The sequence below is a fragment of the Arvicola amphibius genome, chromosome 4, assembly GCF_903992535.2.
Source record: "Arvicola amphibius chromosome 4, mArvAmp1.2, whole genome shotgun sequence".
NCBI classification, from domain to species: domain Eukaryota; kingdom Metazoa; phylum Chordata; class Mammalia; order Rodentia; family Cricetidae; genus Arvicola; species Arvicola amphibius.
The window spans coordinates 38,450,795-38,470,917 of NC_052050.1; the positions used below are offsets into that span (position 1 = coordinate 38,450,795).

A 20,123-nucleotide genomic window follows, 5' to 3' on the forward strand; every position below is an offset into this window, starting at 1 on the left:
CACGCCGAGTCGCGGGAGACTGGGGCGGTCGGGGTGGACTTCCTGGGGCCGCCCGTGAGGATGTGGTGCGCGCACCCGGGCGCCCCTGTGCCCGGGAGTTGTGGCGGCGGCGGCGGCGGTGGGCGACCCCGTAGCTGCGCTGCCTAAGCGGTCGCGGTCGAAAACCAACCGGCCTCGGTCCCCCCAGGTGCGGCCGGGCAGAATCCGCGGCAGGTGAGGAGGCGGTGGCCGCGGCGGGTCGGGTCGGAGGACAGGGCGCCCCAGGCTGTGCTCCCGGGGGTGGGGAGCTGCAGCTGCGTCCCGGCAGTCTGCAGTGCCCTCGGTCTCAGGAACTCTCCGCCGCCAGGTCACCCTACACCTGTCCCATTGAAAGTGCCGCAAAGCATTTCGCCTGTGTGCGCCGTAACCCCGGGACGTGTGTCCTTAACTTGTGCCCAAGTGTCGTAAGAACTCGGCAGGTCCTGCTGGCTCCTGGGGCGGGGGGCAGGGAGGGGGAGGATGAAATTTTGTAGGACAGAGAAAACTGAGGCAGAGCTTCGGCGCCACTGGCTCCCTGCCTACGGGAGGACCCTGGAGATTCGGAGTTTGGAGGTTAGATGGGAAGTCTGGGGTTGCTGCTCTCCCCTCCTCCCTGCCAGGGTCGGCTGTCTGCCCCTTGGGAGTCGACCTCTGTTCCCGAGGTGTGTGAGGTCGCCACTGTGTGGCCCTGGTTCAGACTCAGAGGGAAGTGGGGCCCCTCGCCAGCCGGCTGCCCAGGAGACATTTGACCGGGCGTGGGGAAGTCTGGGGAGACCAGGGGAGCCCGCAGCTTTTCCTGGCATCTGTCTGCTCAGAGCTTGATTGGAGACTGGCAGAACAGACAAAACAACAGCTTAATTTTTCCTTTTTGTTAGGCTGTCATTTTGGGGGTGTGAGTGTGTGTGTGTGTGTGGGGGGGGTGCTGGTTGTGTAATCAAGGAAGAGTACCACGTTTCTCTCAGTCCACGCGGAGAAAGATTATTTTTAGCTCGGAAGTGGAACTTTACCCACAACTCCCACTCTGTAGCCTGGTTAAAGGCCATGGGTAAACACCCCAGGATGCGTGTGGCCTTCTAAGAAAACAGTAAGCTCCTAATGCGTGTTTTGGCTGGTAATTTGGAGAACCTGGAGACTTCCCCGTCCCCTCTTTTGAGAGCTTTGTGATTCTTGCAGTGACAGTCCAGTGTACTGAAATATGGCAAGGCTGTTCGAGTATTGTGGCATTTTTCTAGGAATGGGAGGGAAGTTGGTTCAGGGCCGAGTTTGTAGAATTCTAGGACTGAAGTTGGATATGATATTTCCTTTCTGGCAACGTATTTATCCTTCTGTCCCCCTCCCCCACATTCTTTCTCATTCAAAGAAATAGATGGTGGCAAGTGTTTCTGAAACTTCTTGCATATTTGCTAATTCTGAACACCAGAGTACAGTTCAACAGTTGTGGTTTATTTATTTACAGGTTTGTTTGTTTGTTTGTTTGTTTGTTTTCGGGGCATAGTTTCTGAGTATCATTGGCTATTCCGGAACTCGCTCTGTAGACCAGGCTGGCCTCAGACCCACAGAGATCCGTCTGTTTCTGTCTCCTGAGTGCTGAGATTAAAGGCGTGCGCCACCACCTGCCACCACCACCCCACTCTTGACAGGTAGTGTTGTCTTTGAGAACAGTTGGGTATTGTGGAGGGCAGTAGCAGATTGATGTGGCAGGTCCACCTAATCACTTGGTGTTCGAAGATGCCCGTGTAATAGAGGACACACTCACTTTAATGTTTGTTTAATAGCAAAGTCCAGTTCATTAAAACGTCTCATATTGATCAGCTGTTACCCTGACTGTTTACATTGGGATCCAGGGTTGTAAATCCACCCACTAAATTGACCAGTTTAACCAGCTGCTAAAATAATAACAAAAAAGAAACCGGGTTCTCAGAAAGCTTACCTGTTTTCAAACTCTCTGTTCACCAAGCCAGTTGACCTGAGTATTTTATTTAGTACCATGTAATAGAAATGCCTCTTAAAGGAATTTTCATGGACTAGTTGAATAAATAGCAACATTAACAAAAAGATGGCTTCTTTTCCCAGTACGTGAGCCTTGTGACATTTAAGACAGCCACACCTGGCTCTGTGGGCCCTACCTGCTACTTTCTGACACCGGCTACGTAAACGGAAGGAATGTTGGGGAGGTAGCTAAGTACACTGCTTTTTATTCGCATTGTAGAATCTTTAATACGGCTGTTATTTTAATGGCAGATGAGGGACTTTGACACCAAACTTGTGCTGGTAATGCATTTGTGTTTGAGGAGGAAAGAGAAAGATTGACTGCTACACCTTGGTGTCTTGTCTCTCTGGTCTACAGTAGGAGTCTCATTCAGAGTTTGCTGAGGATGGATGGTTCAGATTGCTGCTAGTCAAGTCTCCAGGGAGGCGCTGCTTTGTTTTGTTTTGTTTTTGAAGTTGATGACTTATTCGGTGATGGTTGCTGGTTATTAGCAGTGTGTGTGTGTGGGGGGGGGGGCATGGTGCTGTGGTAAGGGGTGGGAATTAAGGGCCTTGCACATAGTAAACATGGTGTACCAAGGAACTACAACCATAACTCTCCTTGGTTATACCTGGCGTCTGTTTAAGAATGATTTTGGCGATTGTTAAGGGTGATTTTTTCATATGCAGACACAGACTCCAGTTCTTTAATAGGGAAATGTTTGGGTTACTTTCTTGGTTTAGCCATGCAATTTTAAAATCCTAAAACCAATTAGGCTCTGAGGCTCACATGCAGGTCTTCTCAAATAGGTAGTAATTGACCTCTTGTGTTTATTGTCCTTAGCCCGCCCTGTCCTCAGGACTTAACAGTTGCTGGACTCTGGACAGTTGGTCACAACTAATTCTGTTAAGCTGATCTTAGTCTAAACCCATTATCGTTTCTCTTCCTCAAGATGGTCATGAAGTTCCTCCTTTGCTTTTACTCAGACTGGAATATTCTACATTTTTGGAGCCTGTTTACATCTGAAGTGGAGCTAAACAGTTGGTTAAGAGTCCTATATGTTTTAAAAACATTTCCCCTTTACAAAGCAAGCATAAAATCTGCATTTTTTTTCTGGGAGAAACCAGCTCTTTGAATCTGGATGGTAAAACAAAAGCTGCTTTCTCCCATTAGGAAATCTGTGTTAAACTTTTCCTTGGTTTCTGATTTTGCCATATAGTGACTAGTCGGTATTGACCCACTAGTACTGGGAAGCCGTGAAGTCTCCTGAGCCATCAAAGGAAGGTCACATTAGATTCAGAGTAGCTTTCAACCTTGTTTTATTGTAAGGAGTTTCCAGAAGTCAGCCACTCCTTGAGAGGTTCCGTCTGTAACCCAGGCATTCTTGAAAGATGCTGATCTCAGGGCCCCACCTTTTGATTCATCGGATGATGACCTACATTTTGAAACCATCTGATTTCCAAAAGGCTCTCCAGCTGTCTCTGAGGTGCAGCCTAGTTTGGGAACCGCTGTTGTATTGCATTGATACGGACATACGTATCACAGAAACATAACAACTGTACATCAAGTCCTTTGGAACTTTGAAGATTGGAGTTCACGTCTGGTTTCTTAACTCTCCCCCCCAACACACACACACAAGACAGGGTTTCTCTGTGTTGTTCTGCTGTCCTGGAACTTGCTCTGTAGCCCAGGCTGTACTCAAACTCACAGAGATCTGCCTACTTCTGCCTCCTGAATGCTGGAATTAAAGGCGTGCGCACCCCCCTGCCTGGCTTACCATTTTAAAAATTGAAATGGGGTGCACTGAACTCTTTATAAATCTGCGGTCTCCCTGATAGCATCGTGATGTTTTCCAGGATGTTTGGTTTGCTAGAATAGCCCATCTCCTAGTTGTGACAGATCAACAAAAAGCTTTTATGACTTGCATATTCATTGCTCTACAGCAAGGCCCCTCTACTGTGTTATCTGCTGGGAGTCACGAGGGAGGGTTTTGGTGAATGTAGCTCTCTTCATCCCGAGTGGACAAATGATGATAATGTGGAAGCAGCTGGAGGTTTGACTAGGTAGTGGAATGTAGTTACGGTCAATGTGGGATGGGAGAGATGCCTGGGGATGTTTTCTGTAAGATTTTAAAATAAAACCAACATGCTGGTTATTTTGTTTCTCATGGCTGAAGCCCTTATTGAAATTAATGGATGCTTAATAAATCATCAGTAAACTTTAATCACAGGGTCTTTGCTGAGTTCAGGGAAAGAAGAAAAGTTGCTCAAGTCTGGAAGAATCTGAGTTAAAACAGAATTAGGCACAAGATATACTAAGGAATTAAACTTGGGTTTAAGAAATGGACGAACCTAGTTTTGAAACCCAGCTCCTCACTTCATGGTTCGTGAGTTTAGGTAAATTACTGAACCCCTGTGAGCTTTTTTTTCTAAATCTACAAGATGAAAATATCTGGTAGGATTGTTATATGGATTAAAAGATGGAAAATATGCACATGAAGATTAAAAGAGAAAATATGCTCTTTGTATATATATTTTTTCACTTTGTATATTGAGGCAGCTCATTTAAATGTCCCTTTAGTTTTATCTCATTGGATTAATCTACCTTCTTAAAATATATCTTTTTTATATGTATTTTTGCTGTTTTTGGTTCTGCCAGTACAGTGACTAGTTCATAGTAGTGAGTGTTGACCCGGTGACATTGGGAGATCCTGAGTCATCAAAGGAAACTCATGTGATGTTCAGTGTAGCTTTCAGCCTTATAGCATGCTTATTCTAAGAAGGACCCAGAAGGCAGCCGCTCCTTGAGAATTCATTGTATTCCATTTAAGTTTTTAAAATGTTAAGAAAACAAATACCTGAACCCCAGTTTCAAAATTTCATAGGACTTGATGTGCAGATGATAAAATGATCTTATTGTTCATACTTATATAGGTTTATGTCATAAGTACATATGTTCATATCAACGGAATACAGCAGTGGTGCCCACACTAGGCTCTGTGCCAGAAAGGCTGTGGAGAGCCTTTGGGTTTGAAATGATGGTTTCAAAGTATAGGCCATAAGGTTTTGCTACATAAGACCAGGATGACTTTTGTTTTCTTTGAGAAAGTCACTGCAGCCCCGGCCTGGCGTAGAATTTGCTGTGTGGACCAAGCTTGGTCTCAGAGTTCCATTTGTGGCTCTCTCCTTAGTGCTAAGATTAAAGGCATGCACCACCATACCTTGCCTGGTGTCTAATTCTTGATCCTTTGTGCCCTGGCTTTCCTCATAAGTGCTGGGATTACACTGTGCTTGGCTTTACAATAACTCTGTGTGTGTGTGTGTGTGTGTGTGAGAGAGAGAGAGAGAGAGAGAGAGAGAGAGAGAGAGAGAGAGAGAGAGACAGAGAGACAGAACCCAGGTTGGCCTAGACTTCAGTCCTTTTACCTCTGCCTTCTAAGGGTACCTGGATCTGGAGTACCTGGATCTTCAACCTAAGGCCTCAAACATGCCAGGCAAGTGCTGTTCCACTGAGTTTCATCTCTAACCCTCTTTTTACTTATTTATTTATATATACATTTTAGATTTACTTATTTTATTTTATCGATGAGTATTTTGCCTGCATGTTTATCTGTGCACCATGTGCTTGTCTGGTGCTCGTGGAGGTCAAAAGAAGATGTGGGATCTCCTGGAACTGGACTTAAGAGATGGCTGTGAGCCACCTTGTGAGTGCTGGGAACCAAACTTGGGTCCTCTGTAAGAGCAGCAAGTGCTCTTAACTGCTGAACTGCCATCATCAGTCATTGTACTGGCTAGTTTTATGTCAGCTTGACACAAGCTAAAGTCATCAGGGAGGACTGAGCCTCAATTGAGAAAATGTTTCCATAAGATTAGGCTGTCAGCATACCTGTAAGGCATTTTCTTTATTAGTGATTCATGGTGGAGAGCCAAGTCTTTTGTGGGTGGGGCTACTTCTGGGCTGGTGGTCCTGGATTCTCGCAGAAAACAGTCTGAGCAAGCCAGTAAGCAGCACTCCTCCATAGCCTCTACTTCGGTTCCTGCCTCCAGTTTCCTGCCCTGCTTGAATTACTATCCTCGCTGCTTTTGATGATGAACTGTTAAATGGAGCTTGAGTGAAATAAACCCTTTTTTTCTCCCCAAGTTGCTTATGGTGATGGCTTTCCTGCCAGCAATAGTAACCCTAAGACAATCAGTTTGAGGTAGTTGTCCAGGCTGTCTTTGAACTTGCCTCAGCCTCTCCAGTAGCTGTTATTACAAAAGTGCATTATGCCTATCTAAGGTATCTACTAAAATCCAGCCTGCTTCTTACATCTTTCTAGGAATGATTACCCAATTAGTTGTACTAGAAAGTATACAGAGGAGCAAGAACTAAAGAACCAGAGAATAGTTGGGCGGCGGTGGCACACACCTTTGAGAGAGAGAGAGAGAGAGAGAGAGAGAGAGAGAGAGAGAGAGAGAGAGAGAGAGAGAGAATGGGTGAGAAAAATGAAGCCATGGTACAATTACCAATGCTTTAAAAATTTTTCAGAAATACTGGAGTGTTGGCATATGCCCAGAATTACTACCTGCAGTAATAAATTAATAACATTATCCAAATTCTGCTTGGTATACTTGGACAGTAGCCCGGAAACTCAAATTAGGCTAGCAGGCTTTGAGGGTGGCCCTGTTCAGCAGTCCCTGGCATTCATTTGTTGCCATGTTTCCCTTTCTCTGGGTCCTTTTCCTTTCCCGCTCTGCTCTTCCCTCTTCCAGGCTGCCCTTCCTTTCAGAGTGCTGATCATGCCGTGATGATTACAGGCTGGGCTCCTGGCACTGGAGGCAGAAAGAGGGTGCTGGTTTGCTAACACCTGTCTCCCGGCTAAATGAATAGGCTCTTTTGTGGGTAGGGTGTTAAGGAAACTGATTAGTACAATGTGGGCTCCAAGGGCTTACTAATGATACAGCATATGGAAATCGCGGGGTGATTTAGAACCATTGTAGGCTTCCCCCCTTACACTACATATTTATTTTTTATATTGGATTATCATATCAGCCGAACTTTTGCATGTAACCTATGAATCTGTTCACTGCCTAAACAGACTAATTTCTGTCATATTGACTGGGAATCATTTATATTCTGCAGAAGTCCCTACCCTTAAGGGCCTTTGTATTGTTCAGTAGATGTCTAGTGTGTAATACAATTAAAGTTTTGTTCACTGAGCGCTGACATAATTAGTTTAATTTCTGTTCCTTTATATGTTCCTGTTGGCAGCTAGAAAATTAAAATACTAGATGTTGCATAAAACTGCTTTTTTTGAGGGTGATTTTACTGTCAGTTGAATGGACTTAGGCCCCAGGGTACATTTTTAAAGATGTCTTATTCAACTTGCCTGTAATAGTCTCCTTCTCTGTATAGAATTAATGTATTAAGACACATAATTGGCTATTTAAGCATTCAGCAGAGACAGTGTTTGGCCTTTTACCCCACGATTATATTTTTTCCTACATCTCTTTTGAGGAAATGTGTGTAATTTTTGGAAACTCTTAAGTATATCACAGTTACATGAGCACAGGACTGTCGCAGGGCCTGAAGACGGGAGTGGTTCTCTCTGATAAGCCGTGGTATTTAATTCTCTCCCCGAAGGGTCGGCCTGTTCCTTTTAGATCATAGCACTTGTAAAGTTGATGTGGAAGTGGGAAGGCTGTGAAGCCCGGTAAATCCTTTCAGAATTTTCCTGTATGTTTCACAGAAATGGCTTTGACTGTTGGCAACTGAGCTTGCTCTCAAGAAGGCTTTACATTTAATTATTCTAATCCTCACTTAATTTCCTACGGGGCTCATGGGGAGAACCTCATCGGGCTGCTATCGTGGCTCTGACCTACACGGGTTTTTATCTGTGCTAAGGCCCCAACCTTTATTTACATTTATTTTAAGTGAAAAGTGACCTTGGTCTGGTAATTTCTCCATCGTCCTCCTATATAACGTGGACAGTGCAGCTTTCCTGCTGTCTCAGCAGCCTTTCCAGATGAGCACAGTGGAATTTTTGGAGGGGGTGGGGGTGGGGCCTAGGCTTTATGACGCCGCTAGGCTGGTCTCCACCTTGTGGGGTCAGGTGACTCCCTCAGTAGCTGTGAATTTTGGTTTTCGGTGAATGGGTGTTACTTGACTTTGTCAAGCCGGCTTCTGACCTCTGTTGTCTTCTAGTTTAACCTTCACACTCGGTCTGCCTACCCTGGCCAGGGAAGACACCGCCCCACCGCCTCTGGGGGTTTCTTGAGCATTGTAACTGTCTGGCTCCTCCTTAAGGAATTGCTGCCCAGCCATCCATCCCTACAGGTGTCTAGAGGTCAGGCCAGCTGGAGACTGCTGGCCCCTGTGTAGCCAAGGGCAGTTCATTAGTAGTCTGCCCACCATTGTTTATTTTCTTGGTTGCGTTAATAGATTTGAAAGAAAGGAAAGAGCCTTTCCTAAGTAGAGCACCCCTCCCCCACCCGGCTTTCTCCTGTTACCTCATTTGTTTTGGAAACTTTCCAGGCTTGGGATGATCTCTTGAACACACTGACCTAGTGACAACACGAATCAACATACAGTATCATAAAATGTCCTCCACCCCCTATTTTTCTTCCCTTTTTACTTAGTCATGACTAAGACCAAGATACCTGCTTTGGAAATAACCATTGCTTCATCCTCCCTCCGTTGGTTTCCAGGTTCCCCCAAGTCTTGAGTCAGTTAGGTTTGGTTGTAGCCTCCCTTAACCACGGAGCTGAACCATAAGCTCTACTTGAAAACACTGGGTAAATGCTCAAACTCGGGAAAAGAGGGTGTCTTCTCATGCTGACAGGTGGGCCAGCAGAAGTCCAGCTGTGTGGAGGAATGGTTAAAGGTAGGTGTGGTTCTCTGATTTTTACAGATATGTAGCCATTGTTTGGACACTTTGGATATTTGTTGGAATAGAGAGGATTAGAGGCTAAAATTATATGCAAAGGGGGAGGAAAGAAAATCTGCTGGGAGGTGGCGGTGCACACTTCTTTTCTTCTCTTTTTTTCTTTTGGTTTCTCGAGACAGGGTTTCTCTTGTGAAATTGTCCTAGAACTTAGTCTGTAGACCAGGCTGGCCTTGAAATCACAGGGATCCACCTGCCTCTGCCTCCCGAGGCTGCACCATCATGGCCAGCTTGGTGTACTTTTGATCCCAGGAGTGCTCAGGAGGCAGAGGCTGGTGGATCTCTGTGCTTTCAAGGCCAGCCTGGTCTACAGAGCTTTTTCTAGGACCGCTAGGGCTACACAGAGAAATCTGTGGTGATTTGAAAGAAAATGCCCCAAAGGGAATGGCACTATTAGAAGGTATGGCCTTGTTGGAGTAGGTGTGTCATTGTAGTGTGAGCTTTGAGATCTCTTTTGCTCAAACTTTGCTCAGTGTGATACTCAGATCAATTCCTGTTGCTTCTGAGTCAAGATGTAAGAAATCTCAGCTCCTGCTCTAGCACCGTGTCTGCCTGCATACCGCCACACTCCCTGCCATGATAATAGACTAAACCTCAGAACTTTAAGTGAGCCACCCCAATTAAATGTTTTTCTTTATAAGAGTTTCCTTGTTCATGGTGTCTCTTCATAGCAGTAGAAACTCTATAAGACAAACTCTGTCTTGAAAAACTGAAAAAAAAAGAGAGAAATTGTTCACCTCTAATTCTGCACTTTGGGCAACACTATCGTCTACCAATGGGAGAGCTGTTGCAATCTGTGTCAGAGTTTAGGCCTTTACTAAGTTGGTGGGAAGAGGGAAGGCAGAATAGTTCCTAGAGAACTTGACAAAGGCCTTCTACCTTTTGGTTCACCTTTGGTCATATGGTTGGACTGAGCACTCCAGGTGACAGGCCCAGGTCAGTGTTCCCCAGCTTTACAGTGCCTACACAGATGTAGACCAGTAGCTTGTGGACTAGTGACCGAACCAACCAGTTACCACAGTGCACAGTTCTGTGCCCTCAGGCGGTTTCACCAGACTTCTAAGACACATTTCCTTGGCTACATCTGGTAGAATTTTTCTTTCTTTTCTCTTGTCCCCCCCCCCCCTTTTCTCTATCCCTCCTTCTTCCCCACAACCCCACATTTTGTTTTGCTTTGTTGAGACAGGTTTTGCTGTAGATGCGGATGGCCATGAACTTGTGGCTCCTCCTATTTGCCTTCAAGTTATCTGCCTTGTGTTTAGTTTCAGATGTACTACACCACACCTGGCTTCAGCACAGCCTCAAACTTCCAAAACCAGTGTCAAAAGTGAAATATTTTTAGAAAGACAAATACTTAAAAAAAAAAAAAAAAACGGACTGGAGAGAAGGCTCAGTAGCTAAAAGCACTTGCTGTTCTCCGTGCCTACATGATGGCTCACAGTCATCTTAGGCATGCATGTGGCACACATACATACATGTAGGCAAAACATTGACACTGAATAAGTAAAATGAAATTTTGTAAGGAGGAAAAAAAGCCTCAGAGTCAGAGCACTTGCTTAGCACATGGGAGGGAAGTCCTGGGTTTGGCTCCAACAGTATGAATGTGTGCATGCACACACACCCACATACCTCCAACCTCCACACACCCTCTGGTTTTGTTTGAGAGGAAGTAGAACAAATGTAAAGAGTTCTGAATATCGTGTCAAGAAAGCAGGTTTTGACGCTGTGACATGTAACGAAGTGTTTGTTTTTGAGCTGTTCTCACTAGGGCTGGCCTTCTAACTCTTCATTGTGCTGCTTTCCACTCCCAAGCACTGAAATTAGAGGTGTGCATTTAACCTCCCCCAACCAAGCATCACTTTTGAAAAGGGGGTAGGAATTGGAGTTTGCTACTAGCGTACTTTGAATATGAAAGTAGTGAAACATACTTTGTGTACGTTTTAATATGCTGACTGCAACATCTTTCTTGGAGATAGCACACATTATGCCTTTTTGTTTGTTGTTTTTGAGACAGGGTTTCATTGTGTAGCTCTGGCTATCCTGGAACTCCCTTTAGCTAGCTTCGAACTCAGTGATTGGCCTGCATCTCCTCCAGAGTGCTGGGATTAAAGGTGTGCACCACCACCGCCCATCTGACGTTCCTTTTTATTCCTAGAGCTTGGTGAGGTTCTGTATCTCAAATTTTAGTTTTCATCAAATCCATTTTAAAATGCAGATTCCAGCCCCATGTGGTGGCACATGCCTTTGATCCCAGCACACTCAGGAGGTGGAGGCAGGCAGATGTCTGAATTCAAGGCCAACTAGGATTGCATATTAAGACACTAAAACAGAGTTCTTGTTTCTAGCCCAGACTTGTGAAGTAAGTGCACGGAAGTGAGGTGGTAGCATTCTGTCGGATACAGCTAATCTCTAGTCCCCACTTGGAGAAGGTGTATCAGTGAGAAAAGAACTCTATGTTCAAAACAAAAAACCAGAAAGGTTGAGAAGTGCAGAAGTCTTTATTTTATAGAGGAGATAGTGAAGGCACAGAGAAATGAAGGGACTGGAGTCAGGTCTGCTGTCTCCAGATGGGTGCTGTTTTCCCATACTACCGCAGCATGCTTCCTTCCCGCCTTCTGTGCTTTATATCAGAAGCTGTGAGGTTGTGAGAGCAAGGGCGCTTTGGTTCCTTGGTAACAGCAGTGACCAGCTGGCACTTAGTAGTGGGGAGGGTTAACATGTAGGGCTGGAGAGATGGCTCAGAGGTTAGCAGTACTTGTTGCTCTTGCAGAGGGATCTGGGTTTTGCTCCCAGCACTCAAAGGGCAGATCACAAACCTGTGTAACTCCAGTTCCAGAGGATCTTATGCCCTCTTCTGCTATGACATTCAAGCAGACATACATGCAGACAAACATGTACATTCATGCAGACATACATGTACAGACATAAATACAGGCAAAACACCCAGACTAAACTGATGATGTCCTAAATAAACTATGAAGGACCAGCTATTTTTCCCTCCAGATAGGGTTTCTCTGTGCCAGTCCTGATTGTCCTGAAACTCACTTTGTAGACCAGGCTGGCCTTGAACTCACAGAGATCCGCCTGCCTCTCTCCCTGAGTGCTAGGATTAAAGGCTTGTGCCACCACCACCCAGCTCAAAAAACCAGCTTTGTAAATGGTTCCCTCCTACCCCTGACCCTCATCTATCATCAAACAATATTTTTGTAAGTTGTAAGAGGAAAAATGAAGAGAAAAATCATGGACTTGAATGTCATACAGTGTCAAAGTGCTGTGAAAACATCTTAAGTGTTTACATGATTTCTGTCTCTCTTGGCAGATCTGGTGTACACTTTGAATAGCATTGTTCTAGGTGGTTGTGAGGTTATCTGAAGAATTTGATGCTGTGGGTCTAACATCACTTTCTCTCTAGTGCTGCTTGTAACTGTAACAACCAAGTGGGATGCCTATTCCATCACCTAGGGAATTCCTGGGTTAGAACTATAAAAATACAATGTGAGAATTAGGTGAATGGACATTACCTTCGATGTATTTAAGAGTAAATTGGTAGAACTGTATTAGAAGACATACCCAGCTCTTTTTATGAAGTGCTATCATTTTCAACTTCTTGGCCTGTAACATTTAAGTTACCGCCAACAAAGATACTGAAAGACAGAGAATAGAAAATGAAATTTCGAAGTGTGTGATTTGAGCATTTCATTTCTGCTTGCTTTCCAGCTGTCCCGTGTAAGAATTGTGGGAAGAAGCACTAGGCTGTAATGTCCAAATTGGTATCTGTTTGGGGCTGGGTAGAGAGCTCTCTTGACGTGTGCTTTTCATTCCAGCTTGATTGATTGTATAGTTGCATGAAATTTTGACCTGGAAAGACTATTGGAACATTATTTGGGTAATTAAACAGTAATGAAGCTGTTTGGATGTTTGTAGGGAACACGATGATAGTTTCAATTGTTCAGAAACAGAGCTGGTCAGAAAATGTGGCATCTGTGGCTTCTGACACAGCTCTCCAGACTGCTGGCCATGCTGGGGTCTTAGTACAAATATTGCTTAACGCTTTGGGAGAGAGTTTGTGTTTCTGATTCCACTGTCTATGGTTTCCCCCCCCCCCCCCCAATAGAGGTGGAAGTTGTGAAGGGGAGAAAGGCATTGCTCGTGTCCAGGTAATTCTTGGCAAGTGGCTTTCTCACAGCATCTCCAGAGCAGATCCTCCCCTAGCCTTCTGAGGAAGAGTGCTTTCTGGGACCGCTTTGACTTTGGGCCTTTCTTTCCTGTTAATGACCAGTTGGTTGGCTATCCTGCTGTCAGGTTGTGAGCCATCTTACAGTGGACCTTGGCTAGTATAACTTCCATTAGGAAAGATGGGTGGGGCCCATGAATAAGGGTACAGATGACTTTGAAAGTTTTACTGCCTGCCCTGTGAAGTTTTGATTTTGACTTTGAACATTTCCTTTGGTGATGGACGTAATAAAACTGTCACTACAAACAGCCTCCTTCCTATTGGAATCATATGCTGGCCACAGAAGCTTGGGAAGCTGGGTGTGTTCAGCAGGGTTTATTTTACCCTCTCTGTTGTGGAAGATGATCTTTTTTTCTGAGTGAAGTTTTACGCGTTCTAATGCTCTGTAGACCAGGTTGGCCTTGAACTCAGAGGTTAGTCTGGAAGGCTTGTTCTTGCCTAATAATATGAGAGAACTTTTTGTGTAAGACTGATCAAAGGACTGGCGTTTCTCTGCTGTGTGGAAATGCCTCTTTGTGCTGTATTTTACTTGAATGAGAAGTGCCAACCCAGGGCTCCGTGGGAGAGCACTTTACTTCTCTAGCACATGCCAGGCACGGGGTTCCTTCCTGTACCACAAAACCAAACAGGCCAAAACAAAACACACAGCCTGTGTCAGGACTTTTATCATATTACTCCATTTAGCCCTCCTGGCCATCCAGCAGGAAGTCTATGCTATTACCTGTGTTCACAGATGTGAAAGACCAAGAGCCGGCCTAAGACCACCAGCATTGACACTGAACCAGCTGAATGTAGCAGTTGAATGTAGTTCGTTGTTTTACTCTTTTGGTTCTTTAAGCATTGCTCTTTGGGGACCACTACCCAGCTCCCAAATAAATCACACAATCTTTTTCTTACTTATGAATGCCCGGCCTTAGTTTGGCTTGTTTCTAGACAACTTTTCTTAAATTATCCCATTTACCTTTTGCCTCTGGGCTTTTACCTTTTTCTATTTCTCTACATCTTTGCTTTCCTTCCTATTCTATGGGGCTGGGTGACTGGCCCCTTCTTTTCTCACTCCTCACTCTCCCTCCCTTCTTTTTCTTGCACCTTGATAATATGTTCCCACGTTTTTCCTCCTATTTATTCTCTCTGCCTGCCAGCCCCACCTTTCCTTTCTCCTTCCTGGCTATTGGCCGTTCAGCTCTTTATTAAACCAATCGGGTGTTTTAGACAGGAAAATAGCACAGCTTCACAGAGTTAAATGCAACATAAAAGAATGCAACACATCTTTGCATCATTAGAACAAATGTTCCACAGCATAAACAAATGTAACACATCTTAAAATAAAATAAAATTCCACAACAGTTAAGTCCCCAGCACTAGGCCGTCACTGCTGTCCACCCCTTCAGCTCATCGAATGCATACACTTTTCAGACTGGGCCTTTACAGATAGATTCCGTTTCATATAACGTGGGCTTAAAACTTGTTTTGAGACATGAGCCTCCCTCTGTGGAATGCTACTTAAAAATGATGTATTTGTTCCTAATTTTTCTAGTTTACTTTTTGTTAGTACTAAAGAATTGTCTTATCATTTATTCATAATCCCAAAATTTTAAATGTATAAACCAGCCACCCTTAAAAGCATATTTGGCTAAATATCTAAAGCTTTGGTTTAGGACGATTTCATCGGTGGGTTTTCAGATCATTTTCCTTTTCTTTTTTTGAACACATCTTCCTGTTTTTGAGTAGCTTTCTTCACAGATGGAATCCTCCATGAGCTACGTCATAGATGGGCTTGCACGTTGGGAGTGATGTTACTGAGAGAAGTGGTGGCAGCCCGTGTTGCTAAGAGACACTTGGGTCACATAGAAAGTAGAACTTGGCTCAAGGGGAGATCGTCACAGGACATAGAAATACTGTCGTTATCTTTTCCCACTCTCCTGGTCACATGTGAAAGGCCTTGCTGGGTAGCAACTGCCAGCTACAGTGGAGGTCAGTCTCACACTATAGACATACCATGTAAGCAAACCTGTTTGCAGCAACTGATTGCACTGCCCGCATGGACAGCCTGTCTGCTAACCACACCCAGGGAGGTACGGTCAGCTTGTCTGACTGCTCTGGTTCTTTCTCATTGGGCATTTGACTGCCTGCTGAGCTGAACCAGTAGGGAGAGTGTACTCTGTGTGGGTTCCTTTGCTCCTGGCTATAGGGGAAACAGAAAAGTGTCAGGGAGGGTTAACACACAGGTTAGGCCTGAATGGATTTCATTTGGGCAAGCAATCTTTCCTTGCTTCAAGAGTCTTTTAAAATCCCCATCTAGCATAGCATTGCCTGCAGAATGGTCTGCAGAAGTGCTGTATGCAAACTTTTACCATTCCCACTTCTCCGTAGTTGGTGGGACAGTTCACTAATTGTGCTTTGTTGTTTAATTTTTTTTCCTTTTCTTTTTTCTTTTAGGTTTTTTGTTTGTTTGTTTGTTTTTGGCTTTTCTCTGTATAGCCCTGAAAAGTCCTGGAAATCACTAGCTAGATCAGTCAGGTTGATCTCAACTGAGATCCGCCTGCCTCTGCGTCCTGAGTGCTGGGATTAAAGGTGTGTGTTACCACCGCCCTTTCACTAATTGTTCGTGTAAGATTTTTTTTTTTTATTTTTTAAGGGATATTTATTTTATCTATATGAATGAGTTGCTTGAAGCACTGGCCACATAGAAAGTAGAACATGGCTCTAAGGGAGAGCATCACAGGAATGTGTTTGTTGGTGTCTCCTGTTCGTACCTAGTCCCCAGGAAGTCAGAGGAGAGTCTGGTCCCCTGGAGCTCTAGATCTGTTGTGAGCTGCCATGTGGTTCTGGGAATCTAACCCAGATCCTCCTCTCCAGCCTCTGAAAGCATTCTTATTTTGAGGTGATTACAATTTCACAAAACATTGCAAAAGTTGGGTCTATGAAATGGCTCAGTGGGTCAAGACTTCTTTCTGCTGCCAAGCCTGGTGACCCAGTCCTATCTGTGGGGCCCACGAGGTGAAAGGAGAAGACCGAATTTCTGAAGCTGTTCTCTACCTCCACAAGCAAGCAGACAGTAGCATGTGCCCCTTTCCCAGGTGCATACGTAAAATAAATAAAATGTAGTGTTTTTTTTTTAAAGATTTATTTATTATGTATACAATGTTCTGCCTGGACATATGTTTGTAGATCAGAAGAGGGCACTAGATCTCATTACAGATGGTTGGGAGCCACCATGTGGTTGCTGGGAATTGAACTCAGGACCTCTGGAAGAACAGCCAATGCTCTTAACCTCTGAGCCATCTCTCCAGCCCCCAATAAAATGTAGTTTTAAAAGTTGCAAAAACAGCAATGTTCTCACATGCTAGTCTTACGTCAACTTGATGCACAAACTAGAATTCTCTGAAAGGAGGGAACCGTAAGAACCAGCCATTAGTGATTGATGGGGGAGGGCCTACCCTATGGTGGGTGGTGCCATCCCTAGGCTGGTGGTCCTGGGTTCTATAAGAAAGCAGGCTGGACAAGCCATGATGAGCAAGCCAAAGTCAGTAAGCAGCACCCCCATGGGCTCTGTATCTCAACTCCTGCAGTGTTGGAGCTCCTGCCCTGACTTCTTTCAGTAATGAACAGTTGACATGGAAACGTAAGCCGACTTGCCCCGGTCATGGTTTTCATCGCAGTGGTTGTGACCCCATCATGTATCCTTCACCCAGTTTCCCCCCAGTGGTTCCATTTGTTTAACCACCATCAATCCAGGAAGTTGACATTGTTCTACTATACACCCCCCCACTCCCCCAGAGAGAGAGAGACAGACAGACAGACAGACAGACACCATTCTGGTACCCTCTTAGAGTCTCACACATCCTTTTCACTCACAGTTAGTAATCCCTCCTTGTTTTTGTCATGTTAGAAATGATTTGGAAATGGATTTTTAACAGTACGTGACTTCTTGAGATTGGCTTTCCCCCCTTAGCATCACACCCTCCATCTGTGTTGCATTTAAAATAGTCTGTTCTTCCTTGCCGAGCGGTGTTGGTCACTCACCTGTGGAAGAGCATGTCGGTTGCTATCACTTTGGGGCTGTTGTGAGCATTCATGTGCTGCAGGTATGTATATGGACACAGTTTTATTTTTTGCTGAAAGAAAGTCTTGACCCACTGAGCCATTTCATAGACTCAACTTTTGCAATGTTTTGTGAAATTGTAATTTTCTTGTGTGCTTGTGTGTACATGTAGGTATGTGCCATGCGTGCTGCAAGCATGGAGGTCAGAGTACAACGTGGCTGGTGTTGGTTCTCTCCTACCTTGTGGGTTTCAGGGATAACACTAAGGTCAGCAGGTTCACAGGCCCTGGTTACAAGTTTTAATTTCATGGGGTTAAGTGCCCAGGAATGCAGTGGATAGGCTTTACCGTGGGTGTGTGGTCAGATTACTTTTTCTTTATTGTTCTGAAGTATGGTTTTGTTGTATTGCCTGCACTGGCCTCCAACCTTTGGTTTTGATGGGTTTTTCTGTTTGTTTGAACTCCTACAACCTGCACAAACTCTCTGTCACTGTTGTATTCCTAGCCCCACGATATTGGGGTTTTAAATTCATCAGATTACTCAGTAAATTGACAGATTTTGAGTTGTATGTTTTTAGCCCTGCACATGATTCTTCTCTATTCCCTGTGGCCGGGGTGTGCAGACTCACTGTGGAAGCTGCTGCTGTGTGCTGCGAGTTGGAACCAAGACTTACTCCCTTGTTTGTTAGCGCAGTGCTGCCTATGAGTGTGTATCCCAGTTGACAGTTCCTGGTGACTTCTTTGTAAAATCTGCCTCTGTGACGATACCCTCAGAATTTGGCTATACATAAAAATTGTTCAAATTGTTTTCTTTGTTAAGTAGTTTTAAAGTCAAGTAATTTAAACTGCTTCTTTAGGAATGCTGCAGTAGCACACAGTGCACGTAGAAAGAAGGCAAGCTTCCACCCCTGCCAGAAGTAGCTGAATTAGTCATAGACTTGTTAACTATGTTTCTGTGCTTGTGTATGTGCATGTGTGTGCCTGTGTGTCCGTCATAAGCCCCATCTCCGCATGCATCCCCCACTCATCAGTCACGGTGCTTTGCCCTAATGGCTAGTATCTTACAGTGACAGTTTTCCTTGTAAAGTTTTTAAAAGCACTGTGCTAGAGCATAGGTGTCCGTCCTGCTACTCATGTCCTGCTGCACAAGGGATGGGAGAGGCACCTGCTTAGAAAGATTCCAGTTTTAAATTTATCTTTCAAGCTGAGACCTAACCATAAAACTGTACATATTTATAGATTGCCTTGTGCTGTTTCAAAATGTGTACACTGTGTAATGTTTTCCGTCATATTATCTTCTCAAACGTTTATCATTTCTTTGTGGAAAACAGGATCAAACTCTCTAGCCGTTGGAAATACAGTGTATTATGCCGTCATCGTCTCAGCCACCATGCCTCTTACTCCTGTTGACTGCTGTTCGCGCCCATTTGTCAGCTTCTCTCCATCTCTCCTTCCCCTACCTTTAAGGATCCAAAGAAGATAAGTTTTATTCCTTGTTACATGGACTTGGGTTGAGATAAGGCTATAGCTTTTTTGCCCATAAATCAATAGAATCTGGATGTTAGGCTGTATTTTCGCTTTATTATAAATAATGCAAGTGTCATTTGTGATGTGCTCTCTTGCTGAACCTCGGGGAGGTAGGGACTGTGAGTACTGTCATCTTCAGAGAATGTGCAGTCCTTTGGGTGTTGGTCTTCTCAGCTGCTTAGTCAGACGGAGTGTTTTTTTTTTTCTTAATGCTCCCAAAATGGACAGCTCAGTCTTTGTTTTGAAATCATTCCTTCTGTCTTCTCTCCCTCTTCCGGTACTTGGATTACTTTGACAAGACATTCAAGGACATTCAAGCTGTGCTGTCGTATCTCTTTATTTCCATAGCCCACAGAAGCCAGTTTGATGGTTAACTGTAGGCGAGCAGGTAACTGTATCTACTTGGCTAGAAGTTACCGTTAAAGATGAAGTACATGTTGACAGAGGCCCCCTTGACTTGGAGATATAAACAAAGGTAACTCAGTCCTTGGGATTCTTAGTGGAAACCAGGGTGAAAGTTTAGGAAATTTGACTTAATGAGACAGGGCGTGTGTATGGGGGGGGTGGCAGACATTTGTGAGTGTGTTCTTGTGTGCCTCTGTGTGTGTGAGAATGTGTGTGTCTAATGCTGGGGGAGAGTGGGTGTGTGTGTGCGTGCGCGTGTGAGAAATGTCATTTCGGGAGGCAAAGAATCCAAAGGTAGTATATAGTATATATTTTATATTAAGGTATTACAAATTCAGATGTTCTCCAGCATTGAGTTACTTTGCTCTGAGAGGAAGGTTATTGGGCCAAGACAAGTAATAGGAAGAGAGCCTAATAGCCAGTTCATTATGCAGCCATTAGAGTGTTTGGGTGATGGAGTTTGATGACAGGGGCTTCTTCCCTGCCCCTTTTCTGTATGATCAGCTCAGGAAAAGAGCTAAGAAATAGCCCCATGTAGAAAATTACACCCACAAATGGCTCCAAGATTTCCATTGCCAGGTTCTGAAATGAGCTGCCCAAGACAGCAATTTGATCACATTGCCGACAGCCTTTCCCCCAGTCCCATCATCAGGACCTCAGACTGTGTCCTGACAGCTTTGACTTCTGTTGCTGTGTGCTTGCTCCATTTTCAATTACTGACATATAGGAATTCAGATTTTACTGTGGCTGAGGTGTAGTTGGTTGCTCGCCGCTTGATACTGGATACCTTTCCTGAGCTATGAAGGATTAGATCACAGTGAATAATAAAGCATCCACAGTTGCATTATCGAATAGATTCTGGTAGCTGTACCGTGGGGACAGGCTGGGGTGGCACACCCTCACTCTGCCTGAGGTCGTTTGCGGGAAAGTGCTGTTGAACCAAAAAGCAGCTTGAGCCTCAGCTGTGCTAGTTCCTGTATCTGAACACGAACATGGCTCGTTAA

General features: G+C 44.6%; 1 protein-coding gene across 6 annotated transcripts in view; it reads left to right on the forward strand.

The window, feature by feature from the left end:
* The window catches only part of Rffl (ring finger and FYVE like domain containing E3 ubiquitin protein ligase), a 65,564-nt gene continuing 45,441 nt past the window's right edge, over window positions 1-20,123 (forward strand). For 2 of the 6 annotated variants that reach the window (XM_038324601.2, XM_038324596.2), the window contains exon 1: window positions 1-213. The gene's annotated coding sequence lies outside the window, so the exon portion shown is untranslated. The other 4 variants (XM_038324605.2, XM_038324600.2, XM_038324602.2 and 1 more) reach the window with 4 other exon arrangements.